Source organism: Phaseolus vulgaris, chromosome 7, assembly GCF_051622355.1.
Source record: "Phaseolus vulgaris cultivar YP4 chromosome 7, ASM5162235v1, whole genome shotgun sequence".
Lineage (NCBI taxonomy): Eukaryota > Viridiplantae > Streptophyta > Magnoliopsida > Fabales > Fabaceae > Phaseolus > Phaseolus vulgaris.
The window spans coordinates 22,224,198-22,248,772 of NC_143504.1; the positions used below are offsets into that span (position 1 = coordinate 22,224,198).

The 24,575-nt window shown below is 39.5% G+C and overlaps 1 pseudogene; it reads left to right on the forward strand.

Moving 5' to 3' along the window:
* Positions 1–23,025, forward strand: part of LOC137829205 (uncharacterized) — a 36,173-nt pseudogene extending 13,148 nt beyond the window's left edge.
* Positions 23,026–24,575: the final 1,550 nt, after the last annotated feature.

A 24,575-nucleotide genomic window follows, 5' to 3' on the forward strand; every position in this document is an offset into this window, starting at 1 on the left:
TACTCGATGGCCACGATGAGGAACTTCATCTGCCTTATCGCCAGGGGAAAGGGTCCTAGGATGTCAATCCCCAATGTATGGAATGGCCACGGGCTATGGATGGACCTCAACTCCTCAGGGGGTGCCTTGTGCCAGTCTGCATGCAGTTGACACTGTTTGCAACGCTGAGCAAACCTTATGCAGTCTTCCTTCAGCTTTGGCCAGCAGTACCCCGCGCGGAGTACTCTACTTGCCAAAGCGCGGAGTACTCTACTTGCCAGTCTTAAAAGCGGCTACAATCAAATCCGTATCAAACCGGGTGATGAATGGAAGACGGCTTTTAAGACCAACTTTGGTTTATATGAGTGGTTAGTTATGCCTTTTGGTTTAACTAATGCACCAAGTACCTTCATGCGCCTCATGCATCATGTTCTTAGACCTTTCATTGGTAAGTTTGTTGTGGTTTACTTTGATGACATTCTCATTTATAGCTTATCTTTGAATGACCATAGGTTGCATGTTAAGCAAGTTTTGGAAACCCTTAGGAAGGAACATTTGTATGCTAACCTTGCTAAATGTATGTTTGCTCTTGATCATATAGAATTCCTAGGGTTTGTTATAAGTTGTAAAGGGGTCCATGTGGACAAAACAAAGGTGGTGGCCATTCAAAATTGGCCTACACCGAAATCTTTGAATGAGGTCCAAAGTTTTCATGGGCTTGCTTCTTTCTATAGAAGATTTGTCCCAAACTTTGGTACCATTGCCGCACCAATCAATGACATAGTGAAAAAGGATGTGGTCTTTCAATGGGGAGAAGCACAACAAAAAGCTTTTGAAACTTTGAAAGAAAAATTGATTAATGCTCCCATCTTGGCCCTTCCTAATTTCACTAAGACATTTGAGATTGAGTGTGATGCTTCAAGCATAGGTATTGGGGCTGTTCTCCTTCAAGAGGGCCACCCCATAGCCTACTTTAGTGAGAAATTGAAGGGAAGTCATCTCAATTATTCCACCTATGATAAAGAATTATATGCACTTGTTAGGGCTTTGTTTACTTGGCAACACTACCTTTTTCCCAAAGAGTTTGTGACACATAGTGATCATGAATCTCTTAAATATTTGAAAAGTCAAAACAAGCTTAACAAGAGGCATGCTAAGTGGGTGGAATTCATTGAGCAATTTCCTTATGTGATCAAACACAAGCAAGGCAAAGTAAATATTGTGGCGGATGCTCTTTCTAGAAGATACACTTTGCTAAATCTTTTAAGCTCTCAATATCTTGGTTTTGATCACATTAAGGAATTCTATCATGGTGACCTTGATTTTTCTCTCATCTATCAAGAGTGTCTTAAGGGAGGACACAAAGATTTTTTTATACAAGATGGCTCTCTTTTTAAAGGAAAACGTCTTTGTGTTCCTCAATGCTCTATTAGATTATCTCTTGTTAGAGAAGCTCATGAGGGGGGTTTAATGGGACATTTTGGGATAGCTAAAACTTTGGATGTGTTGCATGAACATTTCATTTGGCCTCATATGCATAAACATGTTCATAGTTTGTGTGATAAATGCATAGCTTGCCACAAAGCTAAGTCTAAGATGCATTCCCATGGTCTATAGACTCCTCTTCCTATCCCTTCAATGCCTTGGGTAGATATATGTATGGATTTCATCTTAGGCTTACCCAAGACATCAAAGGGAAAGGACTCCATTTTTGTGGTAGTGGATCGTTTTTCAAAGATGACTCACTTTGTTCCTTGCCACAAAGTGGATGATGCATGCCACATTGCAAACCTCTTCTTCCAAGAAGTGGTTCGCTTGCATGGGATTCCTAGATCTATAGTGTCCGATAGAGATCCCAAGTTCTTGAGTCACTTTTGCAAGACCTTGTGGGGCAAGCTTGGGACTAAGCTTTTATTTTCTACCACTTGCCACCCACAAACTGATGGTCAAACCGAAGTGGTGAATCGAACTTTGGGACAACTATTGAGGTGTTTTATTTCGGGGAATCCTAGAGTGTGGGAGAATTTACTACCCCATGTTGAGTTTACATATAATCGTGTAGTAAATTATACCACCTCACATTCTCCTTTTGAGGTTGTATATGGGTTTAACCCCCTAACACCTCTTGATCTTCTTCCTATTCCCCTTCTTGGAGATGTCTTGTGCAAAGATGGGGATGAAAAGGCTTCTTTTGTGAAAACTTTGCATAAAGACATCAAGAAGAGAATTGAGAAGAAGGTTGGCAAGTATGCTGAACTTGCCAATAAAAGGAGAAAAGCATTGTTGTTTGATGAGGGCGATTGGGTTTGGCTTCACTTGAGGAAGGATCGTTTTCCTACTCAAAGGAAGTCCAAACTAATGCCTCGAGGGGATGGACCTTTCCAAATCCTCAAGAGGATTAATGACAATGCTTATGAGTTAGATATGCCTGATACATTCTTAGGTAGTCATACTTTTAATGTCAGCGATCTAACTCCTTTTTCTGTAGGTCTCCAGAATTCGTGGTCGAATTCTCTCCAACTCGGGGAGTATGATGGAGATCAAGCTCAAGTGGACATGGAGGCCAATCAACAAGATCAAGAAGAGGTAGAGGCGCAAATGGAGGACAAAGCCCACCTCAAAGGCTTACAAGAAGCATGTTCAAAGCTTTAGGAGCTAGGGGACAATTATTTTCTCTTTTTGTAATTTCTTTGGTTGAAGGTGCTTAGAGGGAAACATTAGAAACCTCTATTGTTATAGCATCTTTTAGTCTTTAGTTAGGAGCTTTAGGAGGGGGGTGTGTTAGTAGATAGGTGTAGGAGTAAATAAGGAGGTGCCAAAGTGAGAGAAGGGATCACACCTTCCTCATGTCTTGTTTTAGGTGCCGGTTGTAGCTTCTTTTATGAGGGAATTTTGAATTCTCTTAGTTTTATTTTCAGCACCTTTAGGCTATAAATATAGGTGCTGCCCTTGTACATTTCATATTTGAATTTTAATTAGAGAAACTATACTCAATTTTTGAGAGAGCATTGGAGAGCTTTGTGCCTTCTTCACTAGTCTTATCTTGATGGTTCCATGGTTACCTCAAGTGGCGGCTTGCACACTTATCTTGGAGTCTCCATCCTCCTAGTGGCGTGATCATCCAACCATACATCCATCTTCATGAGCTTTCTCCTCTCCTTCCTTCCTTCTCTTTCAATTGTTCTTGTTTTAGCTTGATTCCTTGAAATTCTGTTCGGTGTTCTTGCTGTTTTGTGGGTTTTGGTTCGGTCTTTTTATATTTCTGTCCATTCATCTTGTTCCTTTGCTTTTCTAGCTCTTATGTTCGGTTCATTTGAATTCTTAAGTAATATGTTCGGTGCATTTTCCTTTTCTTCCACTTTAATTGGTTCAATTTGACAATATGTGGAACTTTCATATGAGTTTGGATTTGGTGCTAGTTTTGGTGAGTTCTTGACTTAGAACATTGATCCAATTCTAAGAAAAAGTGCCTAACTATTTTCCAACTCAAGTTGATTCCTAAGGATGTCAAGAATCATTCTCTTCTTTGCTATTGGAATCACATCAAACTCTTAATCTAACTAAGGCCGGTCACTTTAGGCCTAAAAGAATCACATGAGACACACCTTGTCACGCTTGCCATGTGTGCTTCCATTAGGCGCCAATTTGCATTTCATTAGGTTTGAATTTCCTTCTAATTTAGCTATTCATTTCCGGTCCTCCTTGGCTATAAAAGGAGGAGCCTACCTCATGTTTTCACAAGATTAATTCATTAGTGAAATGCTGCCAAATTTGAGCCATTCTCACTCTTTGCCTAAACCTCTTAGGAATTAGGCTTTTAATCTTCCGAAATTGCACCTCCAAGAAGAGTAGGCCTCACCTCTCTCAAATCATACTTCTCATGCACCTCCAAGGCTAACATCACTCTTAGGAGAGCCTTGTTCCACCATCAATCCATGGAACTTTCGCATTCATCAACAAAAATCGCAAGAAAGGAGACACAAATCCATCATGTTGTCTTTGATACTAGCAAGAGACATGGAACATTATCCCCTCATCTATTAAGGTAAATTCCTATAACTTATAAGAGAGTTTGTTTTTTCATAGTACAAACTAAGTCATAAAAACATCTCTCGACTTTGATCACTCTTTGTCATAGTTTATGTGATTGTAGTAAATAGTAGAGTCACATTACATAGCGTTATCTCTTTGGTAAACATTTTATTCACCATACATCCTCAACCACACATCACAACAATTTTATACTTCACACGCACGCATACACGTGTGCACGTAATACAAGTGTGAGGACGAATGACTACGAGTTTACTTTGGTGGATCTAAACAAGATGGGTTATACAAAAAAATCATTTATTCTGATACATCAACCAACACAAATATTTTATGTTAATGATCCATCTGAAGGGAAAAAATCATGCATGCACATAACTCACGATGATGACTCTCTAGATATGCATGAGATGTTGTCTTTCTCATCGATAACACTTTTTTAGGAGTGATCAAAACATAAATTCCTAATAGGTGTGTGTATTACTAGTTTTCATACTTTTATTATTGTGAAATAACTTAGTAAGATTGTTACTTTTTAGGATTATATGACAAACTCTAGATTTGGAAGGAGAAAGAGCAAACCTCTGATTGCTCCGGACCTTGAAGAAGTTCTTCTTGAGTCCCTTGTAGGATTGCTGGAAGAGAGTTAGGAGCACCCTCCCAGCAACACCGTTGAAGCTAACCCACAACTTCTTCCCAGGGTTTTTGGCTTCGAAGAAGTAGAGGAAAATGTCCACTGGCGGCGTATGGCCGAGACTGTGGCAAAGAATGACAAAGGCCCTCACGAACGCCCAACTGTTGGGATGCAGTTGGGCGGGGGCGACGTTCACTTCGGTCAGGAGCGCGCGCTCGAAGGGAGTGAAAGGTATCCGAAGTCGGAGCCTTCGAAAGGTGGTGGAGTAAACGAAGCAGAAGGGGCCCTCGGGGTTTGAGGATTTGTCAGCACACACCGGCTCACCTTCACGACAAGCCACAATCCTCACAAACTTATCATGGTCTTTGCCAAAGACGTGCGACTTGTTGCAGGTTTTTTTTTCCTGTAATTGGCTATGCTCGCAAGGGAGGTAAAGGTAGACGTCTCCTCTAGAAGATCCTCCGGTGCCTAGCGATACAGGGACCTATAAAGTGAGGCGTAAGGAGGGGGAATTGGCGAAGAAGATGGAACAGGGGATGGTGACGAGACTGAACTAGAGCCATAAGGAAGAGTTGGGGTGGCTTCCTGATGGGTCATCTTAGATAAGAAATCTAAAAAGAAAAAGAAAAATAGAAACTTTAGAGGAAGAGGTGGCGTAACTTGACGAAACTAGAGAAAACCAGAAAAATAGAGACTCGAGACATGAACAAAAGAATTGAATGTGTGGAGAAATGCAGGAATCATAAACAGTCCCAGGCAATTATAAGCATGTTACAAGCAACGAAATCATAAATAGCGAAGTAATCGATGAGTAAAAATCATACCTTTGAATATGGAGGTTCGAGGGTTTTGAGTTTTCGAAGAAAGAGAAGAGAGCGTTTTCCGTAGAAATGCTAAGAGAAAGGTTTGCGTAAGTGAAGTAATGAAACAGTGGGGAAAGCGTAAGAGTTAAAGGGTTTGAATAGTGCACGAAGAAGTTCGAGTGCCAACAAGTCCCAGCCGTTGATCTTGACACGTGTATGCTGATGGTGAGATGTCACTTCGGTGTACTGTTCATGCCCGTTACCTAATGCCACGTAGGTCGCCCAGCGCGATCACTAAGTCTCTTCGCTAAAAAAAGTTACATCTCGAGACTGGGGGACTTGTGCACTAGTGCAAAATGAAGAAAAAGAGCGCTCTTTATTTAGTGCGGCTTTGCGCTTAAACGCATTCGTAAAAAATGCAGTGGCATTTTTTAAATTAATTTGATTTACAAATGTGGCTAAACATAAAAACCGCATTTGTAAATCAAACGCTTTGATTTACAAATGAGGTTGTGTGTATAGCCGCATTTGTAAATCAAACGCTTTGATTTACAAATGCGACTGTTTGTATAGCCGCATTTGTGAATCAAAACGTTTTGATTTACAAATGCGGCTTTCGTATAGCCGCATTTGTATATCAAAACGCTTGATTTACAAATGCGGTTTTTATGTTTAGCCGCATTTGTAAATGCTTTTTACCCTTAATTTTTTTACGTGCATCACCACTTTCGTAGTTTCTTTCTGTTCTTGCTTTTTGTTTGCGCTGTTCATCCTTTTCGTTTGCCTCTCGTTTGCGTTGGCGTAAGAAGTTCATCTCTTTCGTTATAAGTTTGTAAGTTTTTGAATCGCTTTCTTCCTCTCAATCTTCACAAATGTCTATTTTTTAATGGCTTTCGTTTCCTTGCATTGGTGGTCGAAGGTATTGTTCCATTGGCTCTCCGTCGCTGCTCTGCCACCACTTCCGCTGCTGCCGCTGTTGCTCTTGCTCCCCTACCACTCTTCACCACCAACTTTGGTTCACGCACAAGGTTGGTGTATGCTGTTTTAAATTTTAATTTTTTTTGCATTTTTTTGAATTTTTTTTTATGTATTATAATTTGTATATTTTAAATTTTATATTATTTAGTATTTATTATATTTTGAATTTGTATGTTTTTTATGTATTATAATTTGTATTTTTTAAAATTTATATTATTTAGTATTAGTACTTATTATATTTTGAATTTGTTCTTTTTTATGTATTATGTAATTTATATTAAAATTTATATTATTTAGTAGTTAGTTGTTACTTTATATGTTATATTTGGCAATAATACGTTCTGGTATTGAGTATGAGGGTGTTCGACTGATGTGAATGCAATAATAAGAATACATGATTCTTTGACATTCTTAGGAGCAACTTGAGTTGGTCATGAAATGGCACTTTACTTAGAATTGGATCAATGTTCTAGTTCAAGAACTCACCAAGACTTTGCACCAAACCAAAGCTCATATGGAAGTCCATATATTGTCAAATGGAATCAACAACAAGGAAAGAAGAACAACAATTAAAAACCCAACAGAAATTGAAGGGTAAAGCTACTGCACCGAACATAAAATGAATACAAAGCTGGAAAACACAAATGTAAACGATGGAAATGAAAGGAAACATTAAGAACTAAGAAACTACCGAATGGAATTGAAAGGAATGAAAGAAAGAAGACTTATGGAGTGAAGCTTGCTGGATTTGAGACTTGGAGAAGCAATCACGCCACTTGGAGCCTTGTTCCAAGATAAGTGAAGGAATGCCGCCACTTGAAGCTCACCATTGGCACACAAGATAAGGCAAAGGAAGAAGAAGACAATCAAGACTCACAATTTCACTCTAAATTTGAGTATAGTCTCTCTACTTCTCATTTCCAAAATCTGAATTATACAAAGGCAAGCACCTTATTTATAGCCTAAGAGGTGCTGAAAAATAGGTGGCAAAATTCAAATGAAGGTCATTTGAAATTCCCACAAAAAACAAGTCACATGGGAGGTGTGACCTTCTTCTACTATGACACCTCCTAAAACTACACCTACACCCCCTACTAAGTCACATGGACAATGTGACTCTCTCTAATACATTCACACCTATTTATATAATATCCACACCTCCTACCAGAGTCATTCAAATGATGCTCTTTTATTTAATGCTTGGCCTTGCCCCTCATGGTTTGGACTTGGGCTTCTTGGGCTTGGGCCTTATTGGGCTTGAGCTTTGGGCTTGGGCCTTATCTTTTGCAAAGACTAATAAGAAGAACTTTAAATGCTTTGGCCCTTGTCCATTTCTTCTATTGATAACATCTTTTTGATTCTCATCATACTCCCCAAGTTGGAGAGAATTCGTCCACAAATTCAGTACTCCTGCATAAAACAAAGTTAGTTTGCAATTAGATAAGAGAATACAAGAAGAAATAGGCAAACATGACTTAGTACGTTGAAATGGTGGGAGTTCAGAAAAAAGATGTCCTATACATAGCCCATGTTGGAAAAGATTGTTTAGAAATGATATTATTTGGAAAACTAGAAGGTATGAAAAAATCATCCTTAACATTCTTCATCCAATATGGTGTATAAGTAGGAACCTTGGGTAATGAACAAGACAAAGAAGAAGGATACCTTGTAGGCGTAACACGAGTCTACAAAATCGAATTAGTTGAGAAGGTATTATGATTCGGTTTATCATGTACTTCATTTGTTTTTTCATTTTCTCTTTTAGTTTCTTTGGGATTGGTCCTATATGCAGGGTTATTTGGTAAAGAAACCCCGGGCATGAAGTCTATTTGGTGTTCAATCCCTTTTAGAGGTGGTAAGCCTTTAGGAGGATCTTGAAACATATCTTCATATTCTTTTACCAAATTGTACAAACATGTGGGACTATCCTTAGCCGAATCACATTCAATAGTCATAGGAATAGCTAAAAAAAATAGGCTTTTGAGTAACTATTACCTTTTTAACTTGTTGTGTGGACATGAGAAGGCTTGTCTTGGAATTTTTTATATCATTTTCTTTCTCTCTCTTTTCTCTCATTTTAACTTGGTCCTCATGAACTTCCTTTGGAGAGAGAGACTTAAGAATGACTTTGTGCCCATGGAAGTTAAAAGAAATTTTGTTGGTAAAGCCATCATGAAAAACTTTTCTATCAAATTGCCATGGCCTACCTAAAAGTATATGCGTAGCTTCCATTGGAACAACATCACACAAGACCTCATCTTTATATTTACCAATGGAGAATGTAATGAGGACTTGCTTGTTCACCACTAACTCACCCACCTCACTCAACCATTGTAACTTGTAGGGCTTGGCATGAGAGATGGTAGGGAATCCAAGTTTGTCTACCACTCTTGTGCTTGCTACATTAGCACAACTCCCCCCATCCCCAATTAAAGAGCATACCCTATCATTAACAAGACACCTTGAATGAAAAATATTTTCTCTTTGAGTTTCATCAAAAGGTTTCAAAACTTGTCCAAGCATGCGTCTTATTACTAATAGGTCACCCTCATGTGGGCTTTCACTCTCACTCTCACTTGGGGATCTAGAAGGTTAGGAATGTCTAGAAGATTCAGACTCATGCTCACTACCATCTACCCCATCATGCATATACATAGCTCGTTTAGAAGGGCAATTAGAAGCAATATGTCCATAGCTTAAGCATTTAAAACACTTCTTACTAGACGATTTAGGTGGTGATTTAGGCCTAGAATTGGAAGTGGAAGGCTTAGAATCTCTAGGTTTGAAAGTAGAGTCCTTAGAAGGGATATTTGAAAAAGAATTATTTTTATTTTTCCAAGAAGAGTGGTAGTAGTTATCCTTAGAAGAATTTTTGAAAGCATTTTTCCTTGCAAGTTGATTTTCAATTTTACTAGCAAGGTGCACCACATTTCCAAAGAAGAATATTCTTGTAACTCTACCATGTCTTGAATGTCCCTTCGAAGGCCACTCACAAACCTAACTATCTTAGCTTCATCACTCTCATCCATATTAATTCGAATTAAAAGTGTGTCTAGTTGTTTAAAGTAATCATCCACACTTAGCGTGCCTTGATGAAACCGTTGGAGTTTCAACATTAGGTCTTTCCTAAAGTGTGGGGGTACGAATCTAGTGCGTAAACATGCTTTCAAATCGTTCCAAGAGACCACGGGCGGCCTCTTGTGTAGGTCAATGTCCATGAGATATTGATGCCACCATTGCATGGCATAGTCTAAAAATTCTAAAGAAGCTAATCTAACACTATGCTCATCTCTAACCCCATTTACAACAAAAATTTGCTCAACCTTAGCCTGCCATCCTAAGTATACATTGGGATCACTTTCACCACTAAAACTAGGAAGTTTTACATGAGGAGAACAAGGGCCAGCCACATGTTGGCGCCTCTCTTCATGGTGATGCTGCCTTGGCCGTGCATTGTCTTCATAATAACCATGAGAAGAATGGGAATGCCTTGAAGAATGCCGAAGAGGAGGATGAGGTCTTCTCTCCCGATTTTGATGGATTTCTTCACGGCTTAACTCCAAACTTTGGAGCCTTGCCTCCATTTGTCTTATCACATCAAGATAGTGAGCATTTGATTGCTTGGCATTCTTTAAGTCTTCAAAAAGGGCTGCCTTTTGAGGTGAGCAAGGTTTGGAGGATTCTCCACTAGAAAAATGAGCCATGATCAAAAAAATACAAAAAACAGAAACAAAACAGTGAAAGAAACTTGTTAGACAAATAAAGTGAGATATAGGTTGCTGGAAAAAAAAAATGCCCAAGAAAGTACTCAAGCCACTCCAAGAAAGTATTCTGTCCTCAACCAAGCCTTTCTTGTGGAATGGAGGAGCTTCAAATGAAACAATGTCACAGCAAACCAACTTACTTAAGAACAAGTCTCCACAAAACTTTTAGAAGAATAAAAAGACAAGCAAGAAAAGGTATAAACAAGAAAAACTAAACCAAAAACAGAAAGCAATGTATGACAAACTGGAAAAGAATATGAATGAAAGACAGCAAGAAAATAAAGAACTCAATGAATAAAGAAGGCACACCAAAAGAGTCCTAAAGAAAAGTGCTAGAGTAGATTGAAGAAAACAGAAAACAGCTACTGGAAAAAAAAATTTAAATGCAAACTGTGCTATGTTTACAGATTTAACTGGAATGATTGAAAGCGAACTGGAATGTGAAAAATTAACCACAGAAACTTCAATGTCTTAACTCAATAATGGCACTGGAATGACGTAAAAACAGTAAGCCAATTGAGAGAAATAAATGTTTCAAAATTGCTGCCCAATTACCGTATTCTTAATGAAAGGAAACATTAAGAACTAAGAAACTACCGAATGGAATTGAAAGGAATGAAAGAAAGAAGACTTATGGAGTGAAGCTTGCTGGATTTGAGACTTGGAGAAGCAATCACGCCACTTGGAGCCTTGTTCCAAGATAAGTGAAGGAATGCCGCCACTTGAAGCTCACCATTGGCACACTAGATAAGGCAAAGGAAGAAGAAGACAATCAAGACTCACAATTTCTCTCTAAATTTGAGTATAGTCTCTCTACTTCTCATTTCCAAAATCTGAATTTTACAAAGCCAAGCACCTTATTTATAGCCTAAGAGGTGCTGAAAAATAGGTGGGAAAATTCAAATGAAACTCATTTGAAATTCCCACCAAAAACAAGTCACATGGGAGGTGTGACCTTCTTCTACTATGATACCTCCTAAAACTACACCTACACCCCCTACTAAGTCACATGGACAATGTGACTCTCTCTAATACATTCACACCTATTTATTTAATATCCACACCTCCTACAAGAGTCATTCAAATGATGCTCTTTTATTTAATGCTTGGCCTTGCCCCTCATGGTTTGAACTTGGGCTTCTTGGGCTTGGGCCTTATTGGGCTTGGGCTTTGGGCTTGGGCCTTATCTTTTGCAAAGACTAATAAGAAGAACTTTAAATGCTTTGGCCCTTGTCCATTTCTTCTATTGATAACATCTTTTTGATTCTCATCATCGACCCTCGGCAAATGCGTGAGATAGAACACTGATATAAAAATCCTAACCATTCCAGAATATATAATGGATCGAAATTGGATGAATTATGTTCGTATAAGTGAGGAGTACGAAAGAGAAGTAGAAGAATTTATACAATTTGCACAACGTAACGCGATTAATAGTGGTCATGATGGAGCAAAGATCAGGTGTCTGTGCGTTAATTGTTTGAATGGAAGGATACTGGATGCTAATATAATGAGGGAGCGCCTGCTATGTGATGGGTTTCTTCGATCTTATACAACTTGGATATGACATGGTGAATTATTAAATTTACCACGTGTTTCCGTAATTAATTGTCCACCATGGATGAAGCAGTACACGATGATGTAGATGATGATCGATTGGAAGACATGATTCGTGATGTAGGAGCTGAGTCTTTTGCAAAAACGCATGGATATGGAAGTATGTCAAGCGATGCAGAGACTCCATTGTATCATGGATCAACTAACTTCACACGGTTGTCGGCGGTGTTATGATTGATGAATTTGAAGGCAATAAATGGATGAACTGATAAAAGCTTCACGAAATTGGTTCAGTTGTTGAAGGATATGTTTCCAGAGAGAAATACTCTACCTAATCGTAATTATGAGGCCAAAAAGATTCTTCGTCCAATGGGTATGGAGTATAAAAAGATACATGTATGTCCTAATGATTGTATATTATACCGGAAAGATTTTGAATTGTTGAAAAGTTGTCCGAGGTGTGGGTTATCACGTTATAAGTTGAAACAAAAAGATGATGATACTATTGAAGATATAGAAAAGCATGGACCCCGATGAAGGTTATGTGGTATCTTCCCATCATTCCAAGGATGAAGCGTTTGTTTGCAAACCCAAACGATGTTATGAATCTTAGATGGCATGTAGATGAGAGGAAATGTGATGGCATGTACCGACATCCAACTGATTCTATTCAGTGGAAGAAATTTGATGATGAGTTTCCAGAGTTTGGTAAAGAATCAAGAAATATTCGACTTGGTTTAGCTACAGACGGAATGAATCTGTTTGGTAATATGAGTACAAATCATAGTTCATGGTTTGTTTTACTAGTTATTTACAACTTACCTCCGGGATTGTGCATGAAGCAAAAATAGTTGTCTATGATGTTATCCGGTCCGAAACAGCCATGGAATGATATTGATGTTTATCTAAGTCCTCTAATTGAAGATTTGAAGTTAATGTGGGACCAAGGTGTTGAAGTATTTGACGGATTTGCTAATGAAACTTTCAAGCTTCATGCCATGTTATTTTACACCATCAATGACTTTTCAACATATGGTAACTTATCAGGTTATAGTGTTGAGGGTCATAAAGCATGTCCAATATGCGAAGAAGACACTGCTTCTCAACAATTGAAACATGGAAGGAAAATAGTATATCTTCAGCATCGGAGGTTTCTTAGAAGTCATCATCCTTACCGGAGGTTGAAAAAAGCCTTTAATGGACACCAAGAGGCTAGTGGTCCACCAACTCCATTAACCGGTGTTGAGGTTTACGAAAAGGTAAATAACATAGACCACACCTTCGGTAAGTACAAAAAAAAGTCATCTGTGACAAACATTTGGAAGAAGAAATAAATCTTCTTTGATCTTTCGTACTGGTCGAGGTTAGAAGTCAGACATTGTATAAATGTAATGCATGTTGAGAAGAATGTGTGTGATAGCTTAATTGGTACACTTCTTAACATTAACGGGAAGACGAAGGATGGTCTAAATGCTCATTTAGATTTGATTGAGATGAACATATGCGGCGAGTTGACACCCATAGAAATGGGTAAGCGTACATATTTGCCCCCAGCCTGTTACACAATGTCAGAAGATGAAAAAATTAGTTTTTGTCAATGTCTAAAGGGTGTGAAAGTGCCACAAGGACATTCATCAAATGTGAAGAGCCTAGTGTCAATGCAAGATTTGAAGTTAATTGGGTTGAAGTCTCATGATTGCCACATCTTGATGCAACAGTTGTTGCTGGTAGCTATCCATGGGATCTTACCAAAAAATGTTAGACATACCATAACCCGTTTGTGCTCATTCTTCTCTTCCATCTGTTGTAAAGTCATTGATCCATCAAAACTAGATGAACTTCAAAATGAAATTGTTGTTATCTTGTTGGAGATGTTTTTTCCTCCATCTTTTTTTGACATCATGGTTCATTTAGTGGTGCATTTGGTAAGAGAGGTTAGATTGTGTGGACCAGTGTACTTAAGATGCATGTATCCTGTTGAGCGGTATATGAAAATTTTGAAAGGTTATGTGAAAAATCATTATCGTCCAGAGGCTTCAATGATTGACAGGTACATAGCTGAAGAAAGTATTGAATTTTGTTCAGAGTACATGACAAAAGAAAATCCAATAGATCTTCCAGCTAATTCATGGCACCGCAGGCGTTCTACAAGTAAATGTTTACGTGGTGTGAATATTGTAAGCAAATCTCGATCAGAAGTCTTGCAAGCACATTTGTACATATTGAATAACACAGATGAAGTTATACCTTACATAGAAGCTCATAAAGCCATTATGACGGCAAATAACCCAAGACAAGTAGAGAAATAGGTCTTGATGGAACATAATAGAACTTTCATGCCTTGGTTTAAAGATGAGGTGTTCAAGGATTCAACAGCATCAGAGACCTTGACCTGGTTGGCTACTGGATTGAAGTTTGATGTCATCTCATGTACAACGTACAAAGTGAATAATTGTATATTTTACACGAAGTCCATGGATGAAAAGAGTACAGTTCAAAATTCTGGTGTTACTCTTGAAGTCGAGTTAATGCAGTTTTCGACTTTGAAAGATACATGTCCAGTACTTGGATCAATGGCATACTATGGGTTTATAGAAGAGATATGGGAGGTTGACTACACTAAGTTTTCTGTTCCAGTTTTCAAGTGTAAATGGGTTGACTATAAAAGTGGGGTTAAAATTGATGAATCAGGATTCACACTAGTGGACTTTCGAAAGATAGGGTATCGAGATGAGCCATTTATAATGGTTCAACAAGCATCTCAAGTTTTCTACGTGAAAGATCCTACGTCAGAACATTGGTATGTCGTTTTACATGGGAAAAAAAGAAGGGGAGGCCATAGATGATTTTGAAAATGGTGACCCCTTTTCATTCACACCAATGATAATTAATAAATATGACGATGTACTTGATGATGTACATGCAACCCATAAAGACCACAATGAAGGAATTTACATATGAACATTCAACCCACATGCAACCCGTAAATAAGCATTTAAAATTTTATGTATTATTTTTATATTATTTTAATTCGATGCAAATTGACTAATGTTTGTTACCTAATTTTTTTAATAGAGACATGGATGACAATCAGACCCCACTCAGACCTCGATCAAGACGAGGCAACAGAGGACCTACTAGATTGAAGCATCTCGCATTGAGACGTGCTGTTGGTGAGAAGACACGTGTTGACATTGACATCAACACTGGAGTGGCTTTTGGTCCTAAAGCAGATGAGTTTATGAGCTATCTTGGAGTTGTTCTCATGAAAGGCTCTCCATTTTGATTAATTCATGGGGTGAGGTGTCAGAGGTTGATCGGAACATGATTTGGAGGATGTTCTGGTAAGCTTTACATTTTGATATAATGCTTTTTAATATTCATTGATTAATTTTAATTTGGTGATGTTATTTTCCAGGCAAACTTTGAAATTCATGATGTGGAACCGCTTTAATCAAAGATTATATCCAATATCGGACTTAAATTTCGTACCTTTAAGTCAAGATTGACTTCAAGATACGTTTTTGGCGACCTTAAAGACGAAAATCCATGTTTAAAGTACAAACATATTGATGAAGAGACATGGCGTGTTTTTAAAGAAAGTCGTCAAAATTAGGCTTGGATGGTAAGTGAAGTAATTTAACTTTTTTTATTTATATAACTTTAATAAGTTTATCTTATTTACTTCACTTTGTTTATTTCAATTATGACAAGATCGTCGGAAGAAAGCTCAAGAGATAGCTTTGAAAAATGTTACCCCACACGTACTTTCTCATTCGGAGTATCAAAAACTTGAGCAAGCACTGATGGTGGAAAAGGAGCAATCTAAACAGGGGACATCGTCTGAGAATGTGGAAACAGGGGTCACTTCTCCTCCATCACCACCTTTTCGCCATGTAAGGCCCGAATTAAAAAGTCGGGTGCACCAAGTTCTGAGCAATCCGGGGTTATCATCGAAAAAATTGTAAGTTATTTTCATTTATTTTAAAGCATTAATTATATGATTTTTGTCTCTTGCAGGATTCCTTGGAATCTGACGGTGAATTTGTTGTTGAAGGTCGTCATGATATCCTGGTTGAAGCAATTGGACGACCTGAGCACTGTGGTCGTGTTCGTGCAACTGGACAAGGGGTTGGGATTAAACTATATTTTGGAGTTTCAGAACGACAATCATCCTCCTCCTCCAAAGAGAGCGAAACTCAAATGAAGACTAAGATACATGAAGAATTAATGGAGGAGATGAGAAAGGAGACTGATCTGATGTGGCTAGAGATGAGAAAGAAGAATGATCGAATGCGACAAGAGTTTCTATCGCAACAAGTTTGTGCTGAGCCGATTTAACTCCTTGTTAGTCCCACTCCCAAGAGCACAAAGGGGAGTTATGTGACTCCTACAACATCAGGGGATCATATCATTGGGCAGACGGGGAATTTGAGCTACTGGTAGCGGGCGGCAAGCTTCGTCGGGTGGTGGCCCTTGGAAAAGTCTATGAAGAGGTCACCACCTTACATAATGTTCCTCTCTCCCCTGATGTGGCGAAGGTAACAGTTGAAAAAGTACGATTACGTGATGCTCGTGTTCCACTACCTTCAGATGAGGTAACCACTATGGCCGATGCATTTCAGACATTTGATTTATGCCCGAACCTCATGTAATAATTTCATTTCATTATATTAATTTTTTATTTATATTTATATATTACATTTAATTTAATACAAATGTTCTTTATCTTGTAGAAACCTTTTCGGAAACCAAGTCCGGAGAAGAAGCGTGAGGTTCCAGTTGACGATCTTATAAGTTCCTTAGGTCTAATTGCTAGTCATATTGGTAATCAACCTTTTGAAGTTCCGTGGGATGAAACGTTTTTTCAAATAAACACTGAACTGCCACTGATGATGTACAACACAAATTTATTAGAATTTGTATATGGGAATCAGGAGCTCAATATAAATATAATTCAATTTTTTATGATGTAAGTATCTTTACCTAATTTTCAATTTACTTTATGTTAAATTATTATTGATGTACCGTCCCATCCCCGAACGTGGACCAAAGTCAAAGTCAGAGTCAAAAGTCAACGAATAGTGGGGGCCCTCAAGGGACCCAAGGAAGAAAGTCAACGAGTTGACCGTTTGGGGCGTCGCCAAGATAAGACATCGACGGTGTTACCCCCCTGATGCTCATGGGTAGGGAAGGACCATGGAGGGGAGGCGGGGGGGGGGGGGGGGGGGGAGACGACACAGGAGGCCTCGGGCCTCGACAACTCAAAACAATAACAAAGAGAAGAGAAAGGTGGCTTCAAGGCCACAGTTCTAGTACTAGTGGGGAGTACCCACGCCACCTCAGGGAGACCCCTGGGGTAGATATGACCCATGAGAGGGCCAAACCCAGGGGCAAGCTAGGTGCATGGTGCGAGAGTAAAGAAGATACACTACCAGGGCGAATGACACCCCCTGCGCCAGAGGCACTTCGAGGAAAAAGGACTCACACAATGGAATAACCCTAAGTTGGGTTACGGCGCTGTGAGGCCCTCTGCGTAGAGCAGCGATTAAGTCAGAAGAACACGTGGCAATAAGCACTGAAAACATCAAGGTTTTCCTAAAAGTTCGCTAAGGTACGCGTTAATTCAGTTAAGTTTCAAACGTTTCAAGGCATGTTTTTATACGCTTTCAATGCGCTTTAACGCACTCTAAATGCGGGAGGTGTTTAAAAAGGGCCTTGGGACGTTTGAAACGGGATTCGAGTTTTAACCTAATTCTCACAGTTTACACAGAGCCAAAAAACCCTAGTTGTTTCGCTGCGCACCCATTGTACGCACAGACAATTAGGGCAAGACAGTATTAGTTACTCAGTATATTCGACCACCTTCAGAGCATCCAGTCACGGTGTTCCGACACGGAGGTGTGTCACTTTTGATGTTTCTCGCTAGCTGACTTGATCGTCGGAGTGCAAACGGCCGCGAGGCGCCCCTTTTTTCACTTCTTTTCAGGTACTCACAGACGGAGAAGAACGAAGGTGCCCTATGATGAGAATCAAATAAAGGAGGCTTTTATTAATGGAGGAAGAGGACATCCACCCTCACATTTGAAGTTCTTCCTTCTAGTCTTCTCAAATTAAAAGAAGACATAAAATAAAGATGAGGCCCAAGCCCAAAGCCCAAAGCCCAAGCCCAAGCCCAAGAAGGCCAAAGCCCAAAGAGCCCAAGTCCATCCCATGAGGGGCAAGGCCAAGCTTTGAAATACTCTTGTATAGTTTTAGGAGGTGTGGTTATTAAATAAAGGAGTGTGAAAATGTAAAATAAAGTCACATTATCCATGTGACTTAGGAGAGTGGTGTAGGTGTAGTTTTTGGGAGGTGTCATAGTAGAAAAAGGTCACACCTCCCATGTGACTTGTTTTTCGTGAGAATTTCAAATGAGTTTATTTGAAATTTCCCACCTATTTTTCAGCACCTTAGGCTATAAATAGAGGTGCTTCCTTTGTAAAATTCAGATTGGAATTAATCTAAGAAAACTCTACTCAAATTTTGAGTGACCTTTGGAGAGCTTTGAGCCTTCTTCTCTAGTCTTATCTTGATGGATCATTGGAGTCCTCAAGTGGCGGCATCACTCTCATCTAGGAGCATTCCACACTTCTAGTGGCGAGATCATCCAACATTCTTCCATCTTCATGAGCACTCTCTTCTCCTTCCTTTCTTCTCTTTCTATTGTTTTTGTTAGCTTGTGTTCTTGAGTTTTGGTTTGGTGTTCTTGCTGTTTTTTATGAGTTTTGGTTCGGCAGTTTTATATTTCAGTCCATTCATCTTGTTCCTTTGCTTTTCTTACTCTTTTGTTCGGTTCAATTTGACTAAAATTGGTTCATCCAAATGAGTTTGGGATTTGGTACTAGTTTTTGGTGAATTCTTGTCTGAGAACAATGATCCAACTCTAAGAAAAGTGCCTCTATAATGTCCAACTCAAGGTGATTCCTAAGAAGGTCAAGAACCTTTCTCTATATGGCTATTGGAATCACATCATGTGGTATCATGAGTCTTAGGTTCTTCTTGTTTAATTGTTGAGTTGTGTGCACTTTAATTTCAAGAGCTCTTTATTTTTCTTGCAATTTAAGTTTCTGTTTTAGGAATTAATTGAGTTTTCTTGCTGTTTTTCTTTTATACCAAGTGTTTGTGAAAAGGTTTATGGCACTCATTCTTCTTATGAGTATGGTTGCTCTTTTGGAATGGCATTATCCTTCCTAGAGTTTACCTTAAGCTTCCTTTCACTTGTTAAAATTTGTGATGTGTCTTTTAATTTTGTAATCATGTCAAGTTTTGTCTTAGTCATGTTATTCCATAATTGTCATTACTTCTAGTAGTACTTTTCTTGTTTTGATTGTTTCTTGCTTTAGTGTCTATAATTTTCTGAATTGATATTGATCCTTTGTGCATTTTCTTTTTAGAATTGAGTTCATACTTGTATTCTAGACCTATACAAGTTCCAATACATCATTTTCTATCATGTCTTTGCTAGTTCATCATCCTGTTTTTTATTCCTATTAGGATTCCTCTGTTTCTGAAAAAGTGCTTACTGTTTTTCCTTATTGCAATTGATTTACTCACTGGAAAATTCTGAATTTCTGGATTTGTGATATTCAAAGTGTTAGAAAAGAATAGAAAGAAGAATCATTCAAAAATTCAAAGTACACAAAAAATGATAAATAAAATAAAAAAAGTGTACAATTCTGCCGAAAAGAATACGGTAATCTGGCAGCGATTTTAAAAAATTTATCTCAATTAATTGGCTTACTTTTTTTAATTGATTCCAGTGCCATTATTGAGTTAACATCTTGAAGTTACTGTGGTTTAAATTTCATAATCCAGTTCGCTCTACATCATTCCAGTTAAATCAGTGAATATCAAGCACAGTTTGCATTAAAAAAAAAATTTCCAGTAGCTAAATTTTTGTTTTCTTCATCTACTCTAGTGCTTTTCCTTAAGTATTCTTTTGTGTGCCTACTTTTCTCATTGAGTTCTTTATTTTCTTGATTGTCTTTCATTCTTACTCTTTGAGTTTGTCTTACATATAGTTTTCCTTTTGCAATTACCTTTCCTTGCTTATACCTTTTCTTGTTTGTCTTTATTGTTTTATTGGTTTTGTGGTGGTTGCTCTTGAGATTGGTGTGCTTGCTTTGACATATTTCATTTGAGGATTCCAAGGCCTCAAGATTGGTGCAAGAACATTATTTCTTTGAAAGTGATCTCTTTTTTCAGCCTCATTTCACTTCGGCAGTTTTATTGCCAAAGATCACTGTTTTTTGCTAATTTTTAACTTGTTTGCTATTTTTGTGTGTTTGCTGTTTTTTAATTACAAATGGCTGGCTATTCAAGTGGTGCATCTTACAAACAGCATTCTCCTTCCAAAGCTTCAGTCCTTGGTGAAGAAGAACATAGAAGAAGGAGGCATCACCATCATTCTCATGAAGAGAGCTATAACCGTGACCAAAGATATCACCAAGTGTTCAACATTGCTTGTAAAAAAGTCCCTAGTTTTAATGGTGATAGTGATCCTAATGTGTATTTAGATTGGGAGACTAAGGTTTACAATTATTTTCATGTGTATAGGGTCCAAGATGACGATAAACTTAGGATAGTTTCTTCATCCTTTTTGGGCTATGCCAAAGAATGGTGGCATAAAATTGTAATGGACATTATATATCGCAAGAAACCTCCCGTGGTTTCTTGGAATGCTTTGAAAGAGTGTATGCGCGCGAGGTTTGTTCCTCCTTCTAGGAAGGAACACTTGTTGAAGTTCCAAAGGCTTCCTCAAGGACATATGATGGTAGAAGAATACATTAAAGATTTTGAAACAACTTTGACTAAAATGAATATGCATGCTAATGAAGAGTCAAAGCTAAAATGGTTTGTACGTGGTTTGAGAAGAGATATTAGAGAAATTGTAGAATTAAATGAGTACTCTTCTTTAAAGAAAGTGTTTCGCCAAGCCATCAAGGTAGAATCCTATCTTTTGAAAACAACTTTAAGAAATACTCATGATTATAATTTCTACAACTCTTCTAGGAAGGATGCCAACAAAATGTCTACTCAAAATTGTCCTTCCAATTTTTCCAAACAAACCATGTTTCCAAAGAAAGTTTCTACTACAAATCCTTCTAATCCTAAGTCACCTACCCAACCTTCAAATATCAAATGTTTTAAACGTTTAGGTTTTGGGCACATAACTCTTCATTGTCCACAAAAGCAAATCTTAATGATAAAAAAAGGTAAAACAAGACCTACCTCACCCACCTACCACAAGTAAAAAAGAAAAAGACAAAGAAGGCCAAGTTGACATGGATCTAATCCTTTCACCTCCAAGGTGTTTTCCTTCCTTATCTTTTTCCTTACCCAAGGTTCCTATTTCACCACCATCTTGGTTAAAAACTGTTAGGGATAATTTGTTCATACCTCCTAATGGTTGTCACCATTTAAGAGGTCTTTTTCCAAAACATCACATCATTCCCAAACAAATTTTTCCAACTTGGTCGATTAATAGAACCTCCTTTTCAGAAATCCCATTATTTACAAATGCTAAGTCATGTTTACATTTTTCTTCCACTTTTAATTGTAAAACTAAACTGACTTTGTTATATGCAGGGATTCAGAATTCGTGGACGAATTCTCTCCAACACGAGGAGTATGATGAGAATCAAATAAAGGAGGCTTTTATTAATGGAGGAAGAGGACATCCACCCTCACATTTGAAGTTCTTCCTTCTAGTCTTCTCAAAATTAAAAGAAGACATAAAATAAAGATGAGGCCCAAGCCCAAAGCCCAAGCCCAAGCCCAAGAAGGCCAAAGCCCAAAGAGCCCAAGTCCATCCCATGAGGGGCAAGGCCAAGCTTTGAAATACTCTTGTATAGTTTTAAGAGGTGTGGTTATTAAATAAAGGAGTGTGAAAATGTAAAATAAAGTCACATTACCCATGTGACTTAGGAGAGTGGTGTAGGTGTAGTGTTTGGGAGGTGTCATAGTAGAAAAAGGTCACACCTCCCATGTGACTTGTTTTTGGTGGGAATTTCAAATGAGTTTATTTGAAATTTCCCACCTATTTTTTAGCACCTTAGGCTATAAATAGAGGTGCTTCCTTTGTAAAATTCAGATTGGAATTAATCTAAGAAAACTCTACTCAAATTTTGAGTGAACTTTGGAGAGCTTTGAGCCTTCTTCTCTAGTCTTATCTTGATGGATCATTGGAGTCCTCAAGTGGCGGCATCACTCTCATCTAGGAGCATTCCACACTTCTAGTGGCGAGATCATCCAACATTCTTCCATCTTCATGAGCACTCTCTTCTCCTTCCTTTCTTCTCTTTCTATTGTTTTTGTTAGCTTGTGTTCTTGAGTTTTGGTTTGGTGTTCTTGCTGTTTTTTATGAGTTTTGGTTCGACAGTTTTATATTTCAGTCCATTCATCTTGTTCCTTTCCTTTTCTTACTCTTTTGTTCGGTTCAATTTGACTAAAATTTGTTCATCCAAATGAATTTGGGATTTGGTACTAGTTTTTGGTGAGTTCTTGTCTTAGAATAATGATCCAACTATAAGAAAAGTGCCTCTATAATGTCCAACTCAAGGTGATTCCTAAGAAGGTCAAGAACCTTTCTCTATATGGCTATTGGAATCACATCACCCTAGCTCGCGAGCACAAGCCACGCATGAAGACGACCCTGGTCAACCGGCGGGAACATTTGGCGCCCACCGTGGGGCCGATATAAAACATCAGTCCCATCATACAATTTTTCAGTTCCAGTTGCAGTTTCGAACCCAATTCCAGTTCTCAAGTCGCACGATTCTCAGGAAGGCTTCTAGAAACCACGAAAATGAGACCCGCACGCGCTAGGACTGAAGACATGACCATGCAGCAACTCATGGGTATGATGCAGGGATTGCAAGAAGCAATGGCGGCATCAAAAGCGGAGCAAGAGCGCATGCAGGCGGATCACACAGCATCTCAGGTGAGAAACGATGAGCTCCACCGCACCAACGAGGAATTACGCCGCGGATGGCGTGACGTAGACGAGTCTGAGACTGCCACCCCACCAAGAGAATTCTCAACGCCATTCTCACAGGCGATCCTAGAGACAGCGATCTCCAACACATTCACGGGTCCCAAAGTAACCTTCACAAGGATGGAGGACCCTAAGGCGCACCTCACTGCGTTTCACAACCCGCAGGGTCCACGAGGCCGTAACATATACGCGCACAACCCGCCAGGGTCCACGAGGCCGTAACAGGGAGGAAGGACCAAGACAGAAAGCGCCCCTACGAGGCAAGGAGGACCCAGCCCAGGGGACGAGTAGAGGGAAAGAGAGAAGGAAATAGGCCCCTGAGGCCCAACTTCGTGGTGGAGCTTAAAGACCTCGTTGTTGTGCCTAATATAGTTGATAGGCTGAGACCACCGGTGAAGACTGACAAGGTGCTAGGGCCTCACAAGGAGTCGTGGTGCGAGTTTCACGAGGCGTTCGGGCACCATATTAACAACTGCCTAGCGCTGGGCTATCAGTTGGATGAGCTTGTGAAGACTGGTTTCCTAAAAGATTATCTCGTGGGGTCCACTACAACCACAACCAAGGCGACACCAGAGGAAGGTCAAGCGCATGAAATGCCAACTCACGGGGAAGTGCACACCATTTCTGGCGGTTTTTCCAGAGGAGGACCCACTGCCTCTCAACGTAAGATATATGTGAGGTCAGTGATGGAGCGGCGTCGCGCACCGAGGGCATCCGGTACTTGGTGGTTAACGCCAACTCAGCCTATAACATTTTGTTAGGCAGACCTGCCCTGACAGATTAAGGGCAGTGTCCTCCACGCGCCACATGAAGATGAAGCTACCAGATCTTAGTGGCAAAGTAATCGTAATGAAGACAGATCAGGAAGAGGCCCGAAAGTGCTATGAAAATAGCCTGAAGACAAAGAGAGGCGTGGTCATGGTGATTGAACGACCACTCGTTTCAGATTCGCGAATGGAGTTAGAACCATTGGAAGAGGCGACGCTCACGGAGCCCACGCCTGTCGAGACCATACCTGCGGGGGCGACGCCTATAGAAGATGCACACACAGAAGGAAGATACGGTGACGCCCCGCCCATGGAAGAAGAGTCAGAGGAGGCGATGCCCGTGGAGTCCACTCCTGTTGAGGTTATGCCCATAGGGGCGACGCCTATAAAGGATGTGTGCACAGAAGAAAATGGCAGTGATTCCTCGCCGATGGAAGAAGTATACTCAGAGGCCTCGCCCATGGAAGAAGTGTCAAAAGAGGTGATGCCCGATGCATCCGATAGGGCGACGCCTATAGAAGAGGACCAAATGAATGAGTCTCGTGCAGAGAACGTGCAGAATGAGCAACCTCAACCAGTAGACAACGTAGTCAAAAGGCCGATAGGGGGTAAAGTGTTCAAATTAGGACGCTTCTTAAGCCAGGAAGAACAAGAAGAAGTAGCTGCAGTGATATCGCGCCACCTAGATGCATTCGCGTGGACTGCGGTGGACATGCCAGGCATCGACCCAGACTTTTTGTACCACCATCTTACCATGGACGCCAAGGTTCGCCCTGTGCAACAGAGAAGGAGGAAGTTCAACGAAGAACGATGCCTCGTCGTGAAGGAAGAGACGTAGAAGCTGCTAAGTGCCGGGCACATCAGGGAGATACAATACCCTGAGTGGTTGGCCAACGTATTTCTAGTGAAGAAGGCGAATGGGAAGTGGAGGATGTGCGTTGACTTCACAGATTTAAACAAGGCGTGCCCAACATTGACGCATTGGTGGATAGCGCTTCGGGCTGT